This window comes from Schistocerca cancellata, chromosome 1 (assembly GCF_023864275.1).
Source record: "Schistocerca cancellata isolate TAMUIC-IGC-003103 chromosome 1, iqSchCanc2.1, whole genome shotgun sequence".
NCBI classification, from domain to species: Eukaryota; Metazoa; Arthropoda; class Insecta; order Orthoptera; family Acrididae; genus Schistocerca; species Schistocerca cancellata.
In genome coordinates, this window is record NC_064626.1 from 622548538 (window position 1) to 622567957 (window position 19420).

General features: G+C 38.4%; 1 protein-coding gene across 4 annotated transcripts in view; it reads left to right on the plus strand.

Moving 5' to 3' along the window:
• Positions 1-19420, plus strand: part of LOC126183133 (broad-complex core protein isoforms 1/2/3/4/5-like) — a 319181-nt gene that overhangs the window by 252652 nt on the left and 47109 nt on the right. Inside the window, exon 7 of one of the 4 annotated variants that reach the window (XR_007536700.1) lies at positions 9721-10149. The exons of the other annotated variants lie outside the window; for them this stretch is intronic. The gene's annotated coding sequence lies outside the window, so the exon portion shown is untranslated. The remainder of the gene's footprint in view (positions 1-9720; positions 10150-19420) is intronic. 4 annotated transcript variants of the gene reach the window in all.

A 19420-nucleotide genomic window follows, 5' to 3' on the forward strand; every position in this document is an offset into this window, starting at 1 on the left:
ACTCTAAGGTTTTCAAATCTCGTCTGTTGCAGTCCCCAACAATCAGTCTTTTCTTCTCATCCTGTCCAGTAAGTCTTACCTAACCCGGGGTTCTGGGTGACTTTTCCGAACTGTACCCCTTTCTCTAGACTTCTCCAGTCCTTTTCCTTCACACGTCTTCCTTCCCCTTCAGTTCTTATGCATAGAAGAAGAAACCACTGGCACACCTATTTGTGTGTGTGTTCCCCTGCTGCTGCTAGGTGAGTAGACGTTTTATCTATCCATTTGCATTACATCTACATCTACATCTACATGATTACTCTGCAATTCACATTTAAGTGCTTGGCAGAGGGTTCATCGAACCACAATCATACTATCTCCCTACCATTCCACTCCCGAACAGCGCGTGGGAAAAACGAACACCTAAACCTTTCTGTTCGAGATCTGATTTCTCTTATTTTATTTTGATGATCATTCCTACCTATGTAGGTTGGGCTCAAAAAAATATTTTCGCATTCGGAAGAGAAAGTTGGTGACTGAAATTTCGTAAATAGATCTCGCCGCGATGAAAAATGTCTTTGCGTTAATGACTTCCATCCCAACTCGCGTATCATATCTGCCACACTCTCTCCCCTATTACGCGATAATACAAAACGAGCTGCCCTTTATGCACCCTTTCGATGTCCTCGGTCAATCCCACCTGGTAAGGATCCCACACCGCGCAGCAATATTCTAACAGAGGACGAACGAGTGTAGTGTAAGCCGTCTCTTTAGAGGAGGGGGGGGGGGGGGGGGGGGGGGGCTAGTTGTTCAATATTGGAGTCAAATTTTATTTCCCCTTGCCACTCATTGCACTTTGTAATTGGGGTGGTTCTAGAAATTGATCAAGGGGAGGGGGGGAATGGAATATGGCTTAAGAAAAGGAGAGTTGGGGTCCTCTACCGACAAACTGGTAAAATTTGGTGTTCCTTAAAGTAGTTTTTGGTAACTGTTTTGGAGGTCAGGGTAAATAATGAATATTAATAAGTAATAAGACGCCTATTTTAAGTTAAATGATATTTATTGGTTTAGGTAGTAAGCTATTTGCCGCTCTTATTTTTTTTTTAATGGAATACATTGCAACCTATATTGCTATGTTAATTATAAAAAAATGATTGGATGTGTTGGAATAATATATTCGCTGATTTCTGAAGTCATTTTATCCAGTGTAATATGATACTCCATATGGGGGGCTATACCCCCATAGCCCCCCTCCCCCTTGCCACTGCCCCTGTTTGTAATAACAACATTTTTCAGTGAGCTGTGGTAAGGTCCATGTTCAATCTATTCGTAATTATATAGTGAATTTAGCTTGCTGATATGAAAAGTGGGGAACTGACACAGATCAAAAAAATTAAAAAGGAGCAACAACAAATGATATCAGTGGCAATCATTCAAAAAAACTGAACCTGCAGTGTATAGAATCATTGTGATTTTTCAGCTGCCTCTGCTTGCATTTGGTATGAAAACAGTGTTTAGTATCCTTTATTTGTTATCTTATTTTCTCTTATTGCTTAGCTTTGTAAATGCAACAAATTCGACACATTTTAGTTTGTGTGTGTGTGTGTGTGTGTGTGTGTGTGTGTGTTTGATTGAGTGGTGAGATGCATGGAGGAATGTAGAGAAAACGATGGAAAGAGTGAGGAGGAGGAGAGAACCCGTCAGAACATTTTGAAATCTATTTGAGCTGCTCAGTTCATTGTGGAATAACATGGGAAAAATAACTACTTGTTTGCAGCCTTTATTCTTTTAGTGTCTGTGATTCCAAATGATGAGTTTGATGCATATGTCTGGTAGTATTTTCAAACCAATTTGTAGGCATCTGTGGTGTATTACTGTTCCTGGTTCACCCATCTTCTGCAAATCATACAGCTTCTGTTCAAATTTTCTTAGTTTCTTTTTTTTTTAATTTTTTTTTCTCCTGTGAATTTTTTTTATTTTTTCTTCTCCTGTGAAGAATAACACATTGCAAAGAAAATCAGTTATCAAAGATCTAGAAATACGATGGACTTCTTGCATTGTCAAGTGAACTCTTCTAATGAAGTGCAGCTTACTATATTCTGTGCTACTTTTTTCTTTGTATGTTCATTGTACCTTATGTTGTATTTAATAGTCATCCTGTGACAGCTGGCTGACCACGTTAATGTCAGTGAGATTTTGTGAGATGATATTGTTTTTTTTTGAAACTATATGAATTGAATCAGCAAGTATCTGAACTTTTGTTCTAATTGTCTTTATGGTACCATTCCTATCTCTTGTGGTAGGTTTCAGCATTGTCACATCAATTTGCTTTCTGCTCTCGTGAAGTAGTGTGGCTGTGCCACTTTCCAATACCACCAATGAAGAAAAGTGTTCTGTAATCGGTTTTTATAGCCTGAATGTGTATCGGAAGGTGAAATCCATCGAAGACTCTTGAGTGCAACATAGAGGCAGTGTTGTAGCGTGACAATGTGTTTACTAATGGATTGAAAAATTCAAAAGCACCCAAACAAGTGTGAAAGACAAGAAAAGAGTGGGACATCCACTCATGTGCACTACTCATGTGAGAACTGAACAAGCCCATGATGTAACCGACTAACAGACGAGTGATTGTTGATGAAGTGGCAAACCAGATACATATTTGTCATGCATTTGCATATATTGTCACCCATAAGGGGCCAATTCTGGATCAGTTCTTGGAAAAAGGATCAACAGTAAAAGTCAGCTTTAATATGGTGATTATTTTGTGAGTCAAAGCTTGCGATTCAAAATTAACAACAAAGTGTGTTGTCCAACGGTGTTCTTTCTTTGATTTGACACCACGTGTCTATATGTTGCTGCCTATATGTTCTTTGGAATATGCTTTTAAGTGTTGGAACGTCCTCCATACAGTCATGATACTGATCCATTGGATTTCCGTTTGTTTGGTCCAGTTAATGATGATTGAAGGGACCGTTAATTCACTTCCAATGAAGAGGTGCAGGAAGCAGTACATACAGGATCCATAGAAATAAAGGTCACACAGAATTTTATCAGTTATGACACGGGATATCAGATTAGCTCCTCCTGGAACCTGGCTCTCGGTCTTTTCAAAACCCAATGGAGGCAACATCTAAACTCCAGGCGGAAATAACTTTGGAAATGGTCACAGAGCAAATAACCCAGTGCAACCAACCCAGGATGCACAGACGGTGGTACTTCAGATTGCAAATCCAGTACCTGAAGATGTTCATTTCAAGAATGAATGGCAGTTTGAGCATCAAAAATAATCTGACGGCCACCTCTAGCAATTTTGGACCTCGTACAGAGCACCTGACGTGGCCAGCTATGGTAATAGGACAGTAAAGTCCACAGAAAATCTTAAATGATGGCAGTCAGAAGACTGCATGCCCAGTACAACATGGATATGGAACAGAACATCAGATAACAAAATTATCAACTGACAATAGCCAAAATGTATGCACACAGTATTAAGAACAGTTACGGTTAGAAAATACTATGGTTGCTGCTGACTGGTGTGTACCTTGGACGGAACGCCTGACATGGCATGGATGGATGATGGACTGCCTATCCCAACATAGACATAAATCTTGGACTCGCTCCACACTGGGTTCAGCCACAGGGAGCACCTGATGAAGATTGCGGGTTATGCGATTAAAAAATCGTGCAAGCATGATGCAGATTTACTGCCAGAAAACCCTATTTCCCAAGATGAGAAAGTCTTGCCAGGAAAGCCTCAAGACCTACTTTAGTGCATATGTGCTTACTGCGTAACAGAAAAAAATATTTTGAAGGCATTTGGAAAGCTTGTGTTACACTAGCCCAATTACTACTTTGCCATTTGAACTGGTGAAATGTAGTGACAACCCAACATAAGATAAGGCTTTGTCTTTTTCATACTTTAATAATTTTCAGTTGTTTATTGGACCAGATTTTCATTCTGTTTTCTCAGGTCTTCTTGTAGGCATTTATGAATAACTTTATTTTATTTGTGCAAATTCTCCAACATACCTGTTATGTTTACCTGAAATTATCACATTCCCTTCAATATCTGCCTCTTCTAGTTGAGATTTTCTTTTATGCTTTCTTCATACCTGAAACATCTTTTACTTTTTGCATAATTTCATTTATAAATAATGATGCCTTTCATCTATATTAGTAGAACTCTCAAGGGCTAAGATGCTGAACTCATTGTTTAATTAAACCTCGTATACCTCCGTATTCTTTGAAAAATTCCCATAGTCAATATTTCTGGCTTTCTGCATGATGAGTCTTTCATTCTAGTGTTGTGTTTGTTTTACTCTGCATCTTATGAGTCCAATGTAGAATAAAAAATTAGACAGACTAAATTTCTTTTGTGTGTGATGTATGTTATATTCAGGGCGATGCAATTTTGAGTACATTTCGCCATCCATCAAAAGGGATAGAGAAAGGATGGGCAGGAAAGCTACTGATTAGGACAGGACAGAAGAGAACCTAACAGTTTTGTTTCATCTGATCTGTGAGGCAAATTGTTACAAAGGGTGTTACTGTATCTGACAGTTCAGTGCCGAATAAAATCCACCTTAGCTCTTTTTTTAAAGGTAGTCTACTTTCAGCTATATGTTCAAATATCTGCAAAGTATGCTTTAAATTGATGTGAATAAATTAAATGTAAAAACTTAATAATACACACATAAAAAAAAGTTGACTGTTCAGAGACGTCACTAAACCTGCTCAAAAATGTAATCAACCATGCATGAGCAGCATCTATTAGACTGAAGGGGTCCAACAGTCAATCAGTTCTAGTCATTCCTCACAGGAAGGAGGTACATGGCTTGTGTTTTCTGTAATTCAACCATGCCTAGACAGTCAATACCGCGGTTTGATCATGTTCGCATTGTTACTTTGCGCTCTCAACAAGTGAAGTGTCCAACCCCCTCGGAGTGAACCAAAGCGATGTAATTTGGACATGGAGGAGATACAGAGAGACAGGAACTGTCGATGACATGCCTCACTCAAGCCGCCCAAGTGCTACTATTGCAGTGGATGACCGCTACCTAGAGATTATGGCTCGGAGGAACTCTGACAGCAACACCACCATGTCGAATAGTGCTTTTCGTGCGGCTAGAGAACGTCGTTTTATGACTCAAACTGTATGCAATAGGCTGCCTGACGTGCAACTTCACTTCCTCCGTACATGGCGAGGTCCATTGTTGCAATCATGACACCATGCAGCGCGGTACAGATGGGCCCAACAACATGCAGAATGGACCGCTCAGGATTGGCATCATGTTCTCTTCACCTATGAGTGTCGCATATTCCTTCAACCAGATAGTTGTCAGAGATGTGTTTGGAGTCACCCCGGTCTGGCTGAATACCTTAGACACATTGTCCAGGGAGTGCAACAAGATGGAGGCTCCCTGCTGTTTTGGCGTGGCATTATGTGGGGATGACGTATGTTGCTGGTGGTCATGGAAGGTGCCGTAATGGCTGTATGATATGTGAATGCCATCCTTCGTCTGATAGTGCAACCTTATTGGCAGCATATTGGCGAAGCATTCGTCTTCATGGATGACATTCGCACCCCCATCGTGCACATCTTGTGAATGACTTCCTCCAGGATAATGACATCGCTTGAGTAGAGTGGCCAGCATGTTCTCCTGACATGAATCCTATCAAACATGTCTGGGATGGATTGCAGAGGGCTGTTTATGAACAACGTGACCCATCAATCACTCTGAAGGATCTACGCCGAATCGCCATTGAGTGGTGGGACAATCTGGACCAACAGTGTCTTAATGAACTTGGGGATAGTATGCCATGACAAATACAGGCATGCAACAGTGCATTTTCTATACAGGTTCCGGAACTCTCAGAACCAAGATGATGCAAAACTTTTTTGATGTGAGTGAATTAGTAACAGACACAGGAATTACTAAAAGCTAATATGTGTGCTATAACTTCAAGCAACACCTGAAGATGGATGAACCCATAGGGTGGACAGTATTCATCACCTAACCAAAATAATTTGGTATTACTCACAATACAATGATCAAAAAGTTTGGGCCACAATTCTGTGGACAGTTTTGTTTTGTTAAAACAGTGGAACATCGCATAATGAGCATAATTCATTCCAGAATATTACTCATAATGTGAAATACGATAATGCATTCCCTGCAGACAAGTACTAAAAGTTTTATCTTATTCGTGCCATTTATTCAAAGAAAATTATACATACCATATTATGAACTCTGTTATTCACAATACGTAACTAATTATTTTTTACTAGGAAGCTGTATATAGTCATTTGTTTCTGCCAATGCTTCAACACTTGGCAAAAATGTGACACAGCATTTTTGTCAAATAAATTTGTAGCACGCCTAGCCACTGCTTTATTCGGATAATGATTTTCAATGTACAGTGCAACCGATTCCCATGCTTTTAGCATTTCTCTTATTGCACCAGAAGATCACTGCTTTGCTGTTTCCTCCTCCTCCTCCTCCTCCTCCTCCTCCTGTGAAGAACTCCTTTCCACAACTTCCTGCTTTGAAACACACTGCAATTCCATAAGTTCTTCAGTGGTTATTTCTTGGCTGTGATGTTCCACAGGCTCACCGATATCATTGTTATCCATTTCTAGTCCTATCCTCGTGGCCAACGACACAATCTTGTTACTACCGGCTCCACAGGTACTGACTCAAATGGCTAAGAGTCACATTTGACAATGCATGCCGGCCGAAGCTTCTTTCGAGCAGAAGTGAGAGTTCTCTTGGTAACACCTTCCCACGCCATTTTGATCATCTTGACGTAGACAGCAGTGTTGAAATGATATTTTCATAACTATCTGAGAGTGAGATTGGTAGCTTCAGTCAACTCAGAGCAAGGCTCGGACAATGTTTTAATGCAGAGCTTCTTAAAGTTAGGAATAGTCCGGTGGTCCATAGGCTGAAGTAACGGAGTGCTGTTGGGAGACAGAAATTGGATCTTGATGAATTGAAATTCTGCAAAGAGATGGTCATGTAGGCCTGCAGAATGGGCAGGAGTGTTCTCCATAACAAGCAAGGCATGGAGTGGCAGATTCTTCTCAAGCAAATATTTTTTCTCCAAAGGACCAAACACTTCATCTATCCAATCACAAAAAAGATCACATGTCATCATTGTTGTTGGACCTCCACGCCACATTTAACCTGCTCTTTTGGACTTTACTCTTCTTGAAGATTCATGGAGTTTCTGAAAGGTAAACAAGCAGCAGTTTAATTTTCAAATCACCGCTTGCATTGGCACAGGATAGCAGTGTGAGACAGTCTGTCATTGGCTTGTGACTGGGCAATGCATTCTCTTCTGCTGTTCTAAAGGTACACTTCAACATTTTTTTACAGAATAGACCCATTACATCACAATTAAAAACCTGATGTGGCAGATAACCCTCAGAATCTATGAGCATCTTGAAGTTGCTGATGAAGATCTTTGCTGCCACTGTCTCAGAGCTGGATGCTTCACCATGCCTCGCAGTGCTGTGAGTGCCAGTTCTTCTCTTACACTTCTTGAATCACCCACAGCTTCTCTTAAACCTTTCTTCAGCCTCTGAGGATTCTGGATTCTTCTTAACCAGGTTGGCAAAAATTATTCATGCCTTCTCACAAATGATGTTCTCATTAATAGTGTCACCATGCAATTGCTTTTTGTTTATCTGTACAAGGAGCAACCTTTCAGTGTCATCCAGAACACGAAAACGTTGTTTAGATACTCTAGTCAATCCCTTTAAAGCATCTATATCTTTAATCTTGTCCTTGTTCATGAGAAAGTGCAAATAGCTGATGTAGACCGATTGTATGTGCATGCTAAATCAGCAATGCTCACACCACATTAGCATTTTTCAATGAGTTTACATTTCATTTCTAAGGTTATTTTCTTTTTCTTATGGTCGTCTTCTTGCTGATTTTTCTTCAGAACTATTTTTACGAAGGTTATTAAAATTTGCAAACGAAGACTGTGTGAACACAAGTTTAGGAAAATGTGTGAACACAAGGTGCAATTAGATGGTAACAGAAAGAGCGCAAAACCCAGACTGCAGTACATACTAAAGACGCCGCACACGAAGGGCTTGTAATGTCACACTAAATCATTGTCACTCGTTATGTGAAACATCGCTTGTTAAGTGAGTCATTTTTTTACAATTTGTTTTGACCGTTATGTAAATTGCGTGTTATGGGAGGTACTTATTAAGCGAGATTCCACTGTATCTTCAGGTGTCATTAAGATTTGTTGGAGCAAGTTATTAAGCTTTCAATATGTAGATGCTAAAAGTAAAACTTTTCAAACTAGCTGTTCAGTTTCTAGTGATATGTGATGTTATTACACACAACTGTGTGTAAGAATTGCAACACCCAGGACGATTGGGCTGAATCACCCCAAAAGTGGAGGATTTGTAGAAAAGTGGAACTGATTAAGATTACAGAGATATGGAGTGCATGTAGGCCTAGCAGCAGCCTCTTTGTTTTACCAGACATGCCAATATTTTACACTATGCTCAGTTGGTGCAGCCTTGTCTGTTGAAGTGTAAATATACAAGCAAATTCTGATATGCCTTGTTGATTGCAAGGGGTGCAACATTGGCATGTGATTCAGTTTTAATGGAACAGAATGATTGGTCTTTGGGAAATGAATTTGTCATACCATGACATTATGGATTGAGGATGTGGGACTATTCAGTAGGACAGGGTTGTAGACAGCAACAATCAGGTACTGGACCACACAATGTAACGACAGTGCAGGATGATCACTATCTTATATACATGGCTCTAACTGACAGAACAATTTTTTCCACAGTGTTGGCTCAATGTTACAGCACTGCAGCCAGTGATGACATGTCTGCATCAGTGAGTCAACAATGTCTACTGAGTGCTGTGCCAGTGGCATACATGCAATTGCATTGACTTACATTTACCGGAAGACATCAACACGTCAGACTGCAATGGGCACATGAACATCTTATTGGCAAGCTTAGTTCAAAAATTTAGTGTTTTTAACAAGTCCTCCTTCATTTTGCCCTACAGTAATGGCTGTGAATATGTTGGACCCTACTGTGGTGAACACAATCGTGCAGACTGCATTGTTAAGCATCATAGCAGACAAACATCAGATGTAATGTTTTGTGGCAACATTGGCTGTAATGTGACCTCACTTCCTATGTATTGAGGGCAGTCTGAACAGCACCAACTACATCATGATATTTTTCCCTGGCCTGCACTTTCACCTGACACGAGATCCATTGGAAATGCATCGGATGTAGTCAGTCATCATCTTGTTCATTATGGCTATCCTGCAATCATTGTCAGTGCTTTGTTTATACACCTACAAATTATGTGGCAGTATTTTCCCCAGTAGCAAATTTAGACATTGTTTGATTCTGTGCCACAATGTTTAGATGCTCTGATTTCAACACGTGGTGGCTTCACAGTGTACTGCATTCTTACAGTATAAGTTCATATACAGTTCTGTGATTCTCGTCATTTGTGTATTGTCATTGTACGTAATCTTTGGAATAAATTGCATTGTAATTATGTGTCTCCTTGGCATTGCAATTTTCACCAGCAGTAGTATATGTTGATTTTGTACGCACTCATAGGGTTACATAACACATTTTATTAAAGTACATGTGCCATTTTATGCCTGTACTGTAAATTTCTGTTATTGTGAGCCTCGTACATTGATGTTAATTTATGTATTACACTGTTGCAGATTTTCACCACCGAAGAAATATAACTGAGAGTGTGAGTAACACAATGAAAATGATGTTTCCGTGCAACCAATGTGAAAAAGTGTTTTCTAGGAAAGACTGCTTATCATCTCATGTAGCCAACATACATGGTCGCTTACGTGGGCCTTTTCGATGTCAAATTTGTGGTAAAATGTCAAAAAACAAAAGAAGTTTGAACTCTCATGTATATGAAAAGCATAGTCTTCCTAATAAGGCCTCTGCTTCTATTAAATCTTTTCCTTAATTTTGTTACCTTTGCCTTCAGTTTGACAGTACTGCATATTGATAGCACTGTTTATTCAGTACAAATGAAAAAGGCAATTGTGGTGGAGCTGACAGAAGATTAGAAATTCTAAATATTAATCTTGAGCAGAAAGATTCCAATATCGTCAGAAAAAAATAATTTTGAGGTAAGATACTGATTAAGATGTAAGCAAATGTATGAACAAGTCAGACTGTATGCAGATTGGAAAGAGTGGCAAGCTTTTTCCTTTGTCTTGTCTGTTCTGCTTCTTTCCCGTGATTCTGTAGATCCAACATGAATTTTTCTTTTTACAAATCTGCCTTGATATTTTGTTCTTGAATGTTGTATTTGACTATAAATATGAAGAGAGTGATTTCATAAGTACAGTTACACAGCACTAGTATGATCAGAACCTGTATTGGAATGATGTTCAACTCATACTTTGCATTACAGTAATGTATTATTGAAGACAAAGATGTCCATGAAGTAAATTCCAAAAGCCAATTGCTAGAACACAAAATGTTATGAGGAAAAACAACTTTATTGTAAACTGAAGTATAAACCTTGGAAAATATTTCAATATTACTACCATCTGAGCTGAGACACTTGTCACAATTGGATACCATATTTTGTATTCCTGTATTGAAGAGTGGTGTTGCTTTAATCATAATCAATCAGTTTGTCTGACACCATCATCATCTTGGACTCTCTCATAAGCGAGGAAAGTTTTTGGGAGCGGATATAGATGCGAAATATATGGGACTAAGCAAGACCCATATGATGAAAAAATGTTTTGCTGTCAAAGTCTGTTATTAATATTGATTGCATTGAAGCTGAAGCTGCTGTTTAGAGATCCCTGTTGTTTTGGATGAAAATAACACAATTCTGCTAGGTGACACATCATTCTTTTTAAACTGCACTTTACAATTTATTGATTTGTCACAGTAGGTTTTGGCACTGATAATTGCGTTAGTCTCTAGGTCAGTCTACATTGCCACAGAATAATGTGTAACAAGGTTTCTGAGGGGTCATAAACAATGCATGCCATGGACTACTGTTTTACTTCTGGTCTTATGCACCATTCATGTCTGTCATGATCGAGGTGGCACAGTGGTTAAGACAGTGGATTCACTTTCTGACAGTTCTAAATTTCGTCTTACTGTTTTCTGCAGTTCTGCGTAAAAGGACACGACCAGTTTCATTCCTCAACCTTCCTGATTCTGAGCTTGCTTCTTTCCTTCCATGTCCTATCTCCACTCAGGAAATTTGTTAAAAACACATGCAAAATTTATTCGCGGACTGTGAATTCCTTAACATCAGCTGTATCAAACAAAGGAAAATCCAGGATGGAATGTAACAATTAATGAAAACGATAGATGCTACTCAGCATACAGTGGAGATGCTGAGTCACAGAAAGGCAAAAAAAGGCTTTCGGCCAACAAGGCCTTTATCAAAAAAAAAAAAAAAAGACAACCCCTACGCATGTGAGTGGACACACACACACACACACACACACACACACTCTCACTCTCTCTCTCTCTCTCTCTCTCTCTCTCTCTCTCTCTCTCTAGCTGCCAGAAACGGTGGTCATGTGTGTGTGAGTTCCGTGTGCGTTTGTGTGTGTAGTCTTTTTTTTGACAAACGCCTTGTTGGCCGAAGCTAACTTTCCAAGTCTTTTTGTTGTGCCTTTCTGTGACTGAGCATCTCCACTATATGGTGAGTAGCAACTATCCTTTTCATTGATTGTTAACATCAACTGTATTATAGAACTACTACCCAGTAGTAACATCTGAAAATTTGTTACGGATTGGGACTCAAAACCTTACTTCCCACTTACATTGAGCTGTTGCCTTAATGACTTCAGCTTTCTGTGCATGCTTCCGGGATCAGACAAACTTCCAGGTGTCACACTATCTCCAGCCACGTTTTGTAGCCCACTAAATTCATCACCCTATGCTTACAACATTACTTGGTTCCTGCAACAGAGAGAATGAGACCATGTGGAATTGAGACTAATGTTGTTATCATTGTGTACCTGCCTAGGCTTGTAATATTTATTTACATGTCTACAATTATGAAATGGATAGATTGCTATTCACCATAAAGGTGACACGTTGAGTTTTAGGCAGACACAATGAAAAAACTGTTAAACATTAAGATTTCAGCCAAAATGCTCATCAGAAAAGAGAAACACACATGCTTTCACACAATCAAGCACACCTCACACACACATGACCATTATATCTGGCTGCTCAGGCCAGACTGAACTGAAATGCGTCAAATGGAAGCAAAAATATTTAGTGTAGCAGGAAAGGGAGGGGATGACAAGGTAAGGGTGGGTGAGAAGAAGAAGTGCTGCCTGGTGGAGATGTGGCAAGAGTTCTCAGACAAACTACCCAGTGTAGTGTCAGGATGCTGGAGGGAGCAATCGTCAGATTGCTTCTCCCATGTGAAGTGTTTTAATTACAGTCTGGGGTGAGCAGCCAGAGATAGCAGGTGGGGGGGGTGCGCTTGAGGTGTGGTTGCTTGTGTGAATGCTTGTATGTTTCTCTTTTCTGATGAAGGCTTTGGCCAAAAGATTAATGTGTCACAGTCTTCTCATTGTGCCTGTATGCAACTCAATGTGTCGTGTGTTGTGAGCAGCAATCTGTCCCTTCCATAGTTGTTTGTATTCTAACCTGAACTTGCGTATATGCCTGAAAGAACAGACACTGTTGATAATTGCTGTTGGCGAATTAATTTCAGAAATATTTTGTACAGCTGTGGGTTGTCAACAGTGTCCGTTGTTTCAGACATGTAAGTAAGTTCCTCGTTCACATGGTCATTGATTTGCTGCTTGGATTCGATCTTGGTTCGGCTCTTCTCTCTGTCTCGCAAGCCAGAGTGCTGTATGTTGCACTGTATGAGTAGGTGTAATGTTTTCTTGACTACAGTGGCATTTTCCAAAGAAACTAGGTGTAGATACTGAACCCTATTATAATGAGCACTGTAAATTGGCATGAAACTAACAGAACTATTCAATCCTTGAATCTAGAAATTCAGATAATTTGTAGAAATAATGGTTAGTGAAGTATGTTCTTAATTTTCTATTGAACTGGTAGAGATTTCCAATTTCTTGCTTCATGGTATGGGAGGGTGTGGAATACCTCCCCTTCATACTTTGTAACACCATTCTTAACCCTAGACAAGGAGGAAAAGTATACATGAAAATTATTTTTCTATCTTGTATTGTGATTGTATGTGATTACTATACTTCTGTCATCAGCAATCATTATATTTTTTAAACTGCACGTGTCTCTGGAAGATCATTTATGTAGAGTAAGAAAAGGTGTGACCCCACACTATTGGTCCTTGTTGGACCCAACATGTTATGTTCCCCCACTGCCTGTGAGACAATTTATTAATGAGGCCCTCTACACTTGTAAGCCTTCATCTATGCAAATGGAATATCACTAAAGCAATAACACTTGTGTGCCAGTTTTGACAAAGAAGAATTTTGCTTTTCAACTGGCAGAATGAGTGCAATAAGAGATTTTACGTGAAAACTTTTGTATGTAGACTACATGACGTGAGCTTGATACTGCAAAGACATATATTTAGTTAGCAAAATGATTGTGATAGATCTTTCAAGCTTATAGAAAGGATACAGTCACCAGGAAGAAACATAGGTCAAATTCCATTGATCTGTTGTGAAATCTTCGTGTCATAAAAAATCAACTGTAACAATCAGGTGACTACCATTTCGTTGTTATACGTTCTAATAAAAATTAATAAGATTTATACAGATTTCAAGTAGTACTATTGACCTCAATACCCATTCCCAGTTTCCTTCTAGAGCCATGGTAATTGGATGTTGGAGTGTCATACAGTTCTACGCCCTTCTATATTTCACCCATATTTTCGGTACACTTTCTGTCATCATTGACATTGTTATGTGTCTTTTATAATTTCTAGCAATTATAGTTTCCTGCTTTATAATCTCCTTTTTCTATCCAGGCCACTTGCCTCACCCATATTTACTTGCACGTAAATTTATATTGAGCTGCTATGTTTCATTTCCTGGTTTATTTCTCCACTGTTCATCAGCAATTTCACTTCAATCATTTAAAATTGTCTTCTCGTCACATATTAATTTTGCATAAAGTATCAGAAAAGTACTACAGAAATATGAAACTTTTCTGTTACTGATGACCTCTGCACTAAATAATTGTCTGTTACAGTGTAAGGAAATATAATTTTGAAATGATAGTGTATTACTTAGTTTCTGTGGACAAGTCTTTGGTTTTATGCTAGTCCTAAAAGATCTACCAGGTCTGATTTTTCCATTATGTATGCAGAATTTGAAACATTCTCTTTGTGTAGGTAATTAGAGTTAGCAACAGTAAATAGATTTTGGAAGTTTATTACACAACACACACACACACACACACACACACACACACACACACACACACACTTGCACATGTTCTTTATCAGTAAAAGTAGATACTTCCTTCTACATAATGTAATATTTCACAACTTGATGTCATTATTTGTTTGTTGGAGATATGCTTGCTGTCACATTTTGATATATCTGTAAAGCAGTTGTTAGTGTATCTTTGGGATGCTAGTGTGAGAAAGAAAAACACGTGGCATATGAGGTCATTGATATTCACATATGTTTAGAGCTTTTGTGTAGTTCTAGGTTGAAAGTGAGGCACAAATCAATATTAGAGTAGCAAGAATTTTCTAACCAAACATTTCTTAAATGTGTAGTTAGACTGTACTTGTCATTGTTTATTGAATACAGGCTTTCACAACCGTAATTGCTTTATTGCTGATATATGATTTATGAGCATAAGGCCATAGGCCGAGATATATATTTTTCTGCCAAACATTTCATCTTCCACTACTGGAGACATCATCAGAGGCTTTAATGACTCAATAAGCAGGTACAGAACTCAAACAAGCTCATCAAGCTGAACTATTCATATAAATCCATGCAATGGTCGGTTCTTAATGGTAACAGACCGCTGCCTAAGATGGCAGTCATGGTTTAGTGACATCTCTGAATAGTCAAAGGAACTGTGTCTATGATACAATACCCACAGTCAGCGTCTTTCTTCAAGAGTTCTTGGAACCGGGGTGATGCAAAACTTTCTTTGATATGTGTATAACACACTTTTGCAGATTTTGCAGTTGTTGAGTTTTGTGAAAATAGCCCTCAATTCTAAAAAGGAGTTTCTAGTGGGGAAATGTTGGTGCTGTTTGTTTTATTTAGCACTAAGGCCCACAATGTATTTCATTTTGATTCTTCTTATTTCTTATTGAAATTATTTTTGTGCTTAGGAATTTATAGCTTAATAATTACTAGATCTTGTAAGCCACAGTATCAGAGAAACAAATTTGGTGGTTGCCAGGTCCTGGTGCACGATCTGCTACCGCTGATTTATCCATCTTGCGTGGGCAACAGTTGCTGTTATCTTTCTTAATGCAATTGTTAATGCCTCTTTTTGAGTTCCATGTACACTTGACCCCTAGTGCAAGCGATTTTATATACTCTTGTTGGGGGAAGTGACCGGTGTAGGTCCTTTTCAGTGTGCAAATATTCATGTACCTTTTTTTGTTGGTTTAAATATTGTATCAATACCAACTTTTCTAAGTACTTTTGTGATGCAATCTGTGGCAGTTTTTACAAATGGAAGGAAGTCATTCCCTTTGGTTGGTTCATTTTCATTGTAAGACTAGATCTTTTGGATTTAGTGCCATATTTATCTCTTTGTCAGAGTTGCTGTTTCATATGAGGGCTGTTCTTAAATAATCAAGCTCATCCTCCAAGTATGGTGGTTCACATATTCGTTTAACCTGGTCCACCAATGTCTTGATCACTCCTCTTTTCTGCCTAGAATGATGACTGACATTTCTGTGAAGGTATCTGTCCATGTGAGTGTGCTTTCTGTAGACCTTGTGCCCTAAAGTTCCATCACATTTTCTAAGTACCTTCACATTCAAAAATGAAACCTGACTGTCTACCTCATTTTCCATTGTGTACTTTATTTTAGAATTAACATTATTCAGAAAATTTAGAAATTCTAAACCAACTAATGGGAAAATTTTCCTTCCATCTGTAAAAAGTGATATAGATCGTATGAGAAAAGTACGCAAAAAACTTGCTATTGATACAGTGTTTTAACCAACAAGAAAGGTGCATGAATATTTTAACACTGATGCTTGCTACAGTGGGAGTACATAAAATCCCTTCCACTTGCGACCAAGTGTACATAGGAACTAAAAAAGGAAGCACTGACACCACCTTACGGAACACGGGCAATTGTCACCTAGGCAAGACGGATAAATCAGCAGTAGCAGAGCTTGCACTAGGACCAGGAAATAATCAAATTTGTTTCTCTAACACTTTGGTTGTAGTGAGATCTAACAATTATTACACTACAATATACAAACAGGCCATAGAAATTCATAAACATAACAACATTTTCAACAGAAAATAAAAAGGATTGAAATTAGACAAGCTGTGGGGCTTATTGCTAATTAAACAAACAGTGACAACTTTTCCCCACTACAAGTTCTTTATCATACACTGGCGTGGCTCCACAATCTTAGACAACAGTCTGATGATGTCACAAGCCGAGAGTTGTGTAATTACCTATAAACAATTCAGCTTGCTGAGCTTGTTGAGTATTGTAACTGCTTTCTGAGTTATTAATGCCTCTGATGATGTCTCCAGCAGTGAAAGACAAAATATTAGGCAGAAAATTATGCCTTGATACAAATGGATGTGGATAATGAATGTGTGAATGTAAAGACTTTTTACAACTGTCTATGGCTTTTGTCTTTATCTCTGAGAAAAGGCAAAATGTTAGTTGTACAATGCTGAAGAAAAGTTTTGATCACTAATACAGCTATTCACAACTTCTATATATGGCCTCAGTTATTGAAGCATTATAACTCTTACTGAAAATGTTTACATATGTAACTATGCCCAGTAGTACTGAAGTATAGCTGAAGGAATTTAGAAGTTCATGGAAAGGTAGTATCACCATAAAATGGCATATGTATGCTGATAATTTTAGAGATTTTTACCAAAATGGAAATAAACTTTATTGAAATGGGCAAATTTAAGGGTACAAATCTTGACAGTAGTAACTGGAGTATATGAGGCAGAGTACATTGTGTGTAGAAAAAAAATGCAGGTTCCTTTATCTCTAATGCAGCTTTTGTGTGTTAAATATAAACTGATTAGTGATGGTAGAGCTGATAATACAACCATATTAATGTTCACATAACACTTTTTTGTATATATTTCGTAAAGACCTGTAGTTACTAGGGGACAAAATCTCTCAATTCTTCGTACTCCTTAATAAGATCTGATAATGTTTAGATAATTTTGCTATATAGTTCATATTCTTAATGTTCCTCAATCTGAAGACTGGTTTGATGTAGCTCTCCATGATAGTCTGTTGTGTCCAAGTGTTTCCGTCTCATCGCAACTGCTGTAAGCAGCGTCTATTTGAACCTGCTTACTGTATTCAGACCTTGGTCTTCCAGTATACACTAACTGATGTAGCTCTGTGGTAATCCCTGCCTGGCTGTCAAGGTGACAATTTTTTGTGGTATCCCTAAATTTCTTAAGGCATATCCTGAGTTGATTCCCAAGTGGACATGACGCTAATATTCCTTCCTTCCTTCTTCCTCTGCTATTGTTACTCTCCACATACACTTCATTGTCATTTTAGCTATTCTTTCATGTCACGAGTTGTTCCTGTTTGTTGCTTCATTTGCTACATTTTTATATTTTCTGCATCTATATAAATACTCAGCAAGACACTGTACAGTGCACGGTGGAAGGTACATCAAACATCTCTCCTCCATTAAATTAAATAATTTATTATCTCATTTGTTAAGGCTTTCTGATAGGCCTTTTCTTTTTCCCTAATTTTGTTTTCTGTTGCCTTCGCTGTTTCATTTTCCAAAGCTACTCACTTATCTGCTGTTGTATTCCTTCTCTCTGTTTCAGTTAGTGATTACCTAATGCTCCCTTTGAAGGTCTCAAAAATCCAGATTATTTCAACTTATCCTGGCCCCTTCACCTTAGTTTCTTACCCTTTTCCAATTTGTTCAGCTTGAGTCCACATTTCATAAATAATAATTATGGTGGATCTTTACAGTTGGTGCTGGTAATGCTTTGGAGTTTAAAATCTAGTTTCTGTGTCTCTGTCTCTGTGTGAAACTTTCCAGAGTCTCCAGCTCTCTTCCACATATACATCCTTCTTTCGTTATTTTTAAATCAAGGGTTTAAACAATTACACAGTATTCTCCCCAGATTTTACCAGAAGTGTTCTCTTTTATTCCTTTCCTCTAGTTCATACTCTCCTGGTGTTTTTGCATCCCTTCCTTTTCTGACTCTTGAATATCAGTCCCCCATCCCAATTAAATATTCATCAGCCTTAAAGTACTAACAAATTTCTTTTGTGTCATCAAACTGTTTTCAGTTTCATCATCTTCAGAGCTAGTAGACATGTATACTTCAGCACTGTGATAAGTTGTGGCTTGCTGTCTGTCTTGACTATGATGGTCCATTCGTTACGTTGTTTATAGTAGTTCACATGTACTTTCATTGTCTGTTTCATTATCAGACCCACAACTGGATTACACATATTTCATTTTGTGTTCATAATCTTGTACTCACCTGAACAGAAATCCTGTTCTTCCTGCCATCTTACTTCACATATTCCCAATCTTTCTAACTTCGACATATCTATTTATCAGTGTGACTTATATTGAATTACACAAGGGAACAGTGAAACTGCAGGTTGGAGGGACAAGTGCAGAAGGTAGCCCCACTACCTTTTCTGCATGCTCCCCCCACTAGTTGCCTCACGACACACTTCAGTTGTCACTAGTCAGAAGCTTGTGACCTGCATGTGTAGAGCCTAAACTGGCAAACTAAACTGTCTGGCACATACATTACAAGGCACTAACTTGAAAATGATATGAAAGCTGTACTTGGCAGACAGCAGATTGCAATGAAGATTTTCTCGCCAGAAATGGACTTGTTTAAAATAATTTGCGACTGTAAAACCAAATGTCAAGAAAAGTTTAGAAAATACTGTAGTGAAACAGCAGCCTTTCCATGTTAATGTATTCTGGTGTGGTTCAGGAGGTATATTACAGCCAAACACATTTTTACTGGTCATCTGTTAAATTGTAAAGCTATTTCAGTTTTGATTAAGCAAACATTTAAGCATTTGTTTTGCCTGTTAATTTTAACCTCACTACAAAGCAGGAAAAACAAGTCTTCTGCTACCCACAAGTAACAGTGACAAACATGCCAGCACAGGCAGTTTATGTCCGGCAGCTGTTGTGTCTTACATTATTATTATTATTTTGGGAGAAAGTGGAAAGGCAAGGTGACTGGAAAGGGAGGGGGGAGAGGGAAT